The sequence below is a fragment of the Arachis duranensis genome, chromosome 6 (assembly GCF_000817695.3).
Source record: "Arachis duranensis cultivar V14167 chromosome 6, aradu.V14167.gnm2.J7QH, whole genome shotgun sequence".
Taxonomy (NCBI): Eukaryota; Viridiplantae; Streptophyta; class Magnoliopsida; order Fabales; family Fabaceae; genus Arachis; species Arachis duranensis.
Genome location: NC_029777.3, coordinates 36,918,530 through 36,920,346, shown reverse-complemented (window position 1 = coordinate 36,920,346; position 1,817 = coordinate 36,918,530). Strand labels below are relative to the sequence as shown.

At 41.1% G+C, this 1,817-nt stretch overlaps 1 non-coding gene across 1 annotated transcript; it reads left to right on the top strand.

Annotated features, from left to right (window-relative positions):
• The first annotated feature begins 546 nt into the window (after window positions 1–546).
• On the top strand, window positions 547–650 carry LOC127740219 (small nucleolar RNA R71). Its single transcript, XR_008000900.1, has one exon. It is a non-coding gene; the product is annotated as a small nucleolar RNA R71 (small nucleolar RNA).
• Window positions 651–1,817: the final 1,167 nt, after the last annotated feature.

The following is a 1,817-nucleotide window of genomic DNA, read 5'->3' as shown; positions in this document are numbered from 1 at the left end:
TTTGGTATGTGGAATTGTTATTTTTGGTTGGAGTTTTGATATGTGGAATTATTATGTTGGTTGTGGTTGTAAGGTTTGTGGTTTTGTGGTTGGCTTTGCTGGTTTCCCCACCCAAAATTTGGGTGGTTTTTCCATCCTGGGTTGTAAGTGTTGGAATGTGGATCATATGGTTGCCTTTGCTGATTTCCCATATAGTTGGCCTCTTCCCAATCACCTCCTTCAGTGCTTATTTCCTCTTGATCTTGTGTGTGTATTGCAGCCACTTGCTTTGTGTCTAATTTCCTGGTGAGCTCTGCTAGTTGCTTGGCAAACACCTTGTTTTGTGCTAGAATTGTATCAACATGGTTCAGCTCCATGACTCCCTTAGTGTTGTGTCTCTCTGAAGCATAGTAGTATTCATTCTCAGCCACTGTCTCAATCACTTCAATGGCTTCTTCCACAGTTTTTTTTCTGTTCAATGAACCTCCTGATGAGTGGTCTACAGCCTTCCTTGATTCATAAGAAAGTCCATCATAGAAAATATGCAATTGCACCTAGTCAGGGAACATGTTTGGTGGGCATTTCCTTGTCAACTCTTTGAACCTCTCCCATGCCTCATAGAGCGTCTCACCATCTTGTTGTCTAAAAGTCTGAACCTCAGATCGAAGCCTATTGACCTTTTGTGGGGGGTAAAAACGTGCCAGAAACTTGCTTTCCACCTCATCCCAGGTTGTTAGGCTGTCCCTTGGGAATGATTCCAGCCACTTAGCTGCCTTGTCCCTAAGTGAAAATGGGAACAAGAGCAGTTTATAGGCATCTTCCTGGACTCCATTGGACTTCGCAGTGTCGCAAATTCTCAGGAATTTTGTGAGATGTTGGTTTGGGTCTTCATTAGCACTCCCACCAAATGAACAATGATCCTCCACCAATGATATTAGTTGTGGTTTGAGTTCAAAATTGTTGGCCTGAATGGGTGGTTTCTGGATGCTGCTACCACAATTCCCAGAGGTTGGGTTTTTGTATGAACCAAGAACCCTTCTCTCAGGAATGGCATTATTTCCATCATCCCTCTCATGGTTGTGAACTTCTCTATCCATGTTGAGATCTAGAGCTTCCTCAAAGTTGTCCTCAGATTCTCCTTCAGATTCTTCTTCTCCCAGTACCCTCTTCCTTCTTGCTTCCTTTCTAAGTCTATGAAGGGTCCTCTCTGGTTTGGTATATGGAGGTGTTGATGTCTCTCCTCTCCTACCTGTCATACAAGAACACACCACAAGCAACAATCAAGTGGAATACTCTTGGTTAATGGAAGAGTATGGTTAGAGCAGTTGAGGAATTAATTCAAATAGTTAGTGGGTCAGTGAGTTAGTTGCTTGAAATGAAAGGCAATAGAAAGAAAAAGCAAATAACAGAGTGCAGAAATTAAATTCAACAAGTAACTTGGACTAAATTAACAAAACAAGAAAAATGCTCAATCTAGTTAACTTCCAATTTGAGAATTGTCAATCGAAATCCAATCCCCGGCAACGGCGCCATAAACTTGATCTAGCATAACTTGATATGCTACGATTTTAGGAAATTGCACAATCGGCAAAAATTCCTTCCGGCAAGTGCACCGGTTATCGTCAAGTAAAAACTCACAATAGAGTGAGGTCGAATCCCACAAGGATTGGTTGAATGAGCAATTCGAATTAGAAGTTTGATTAGTTGAGCGGAATCAAGAATTGGGTGTGAATTGCATAAAGTAAATTGGCGGGAAATGTAAATTGCAAGGAATTGAAATGACTGAATCTTAAATTGCGAGAATTAAAGTGCGAGAAGTTAAATTGCTGAAATTAAAA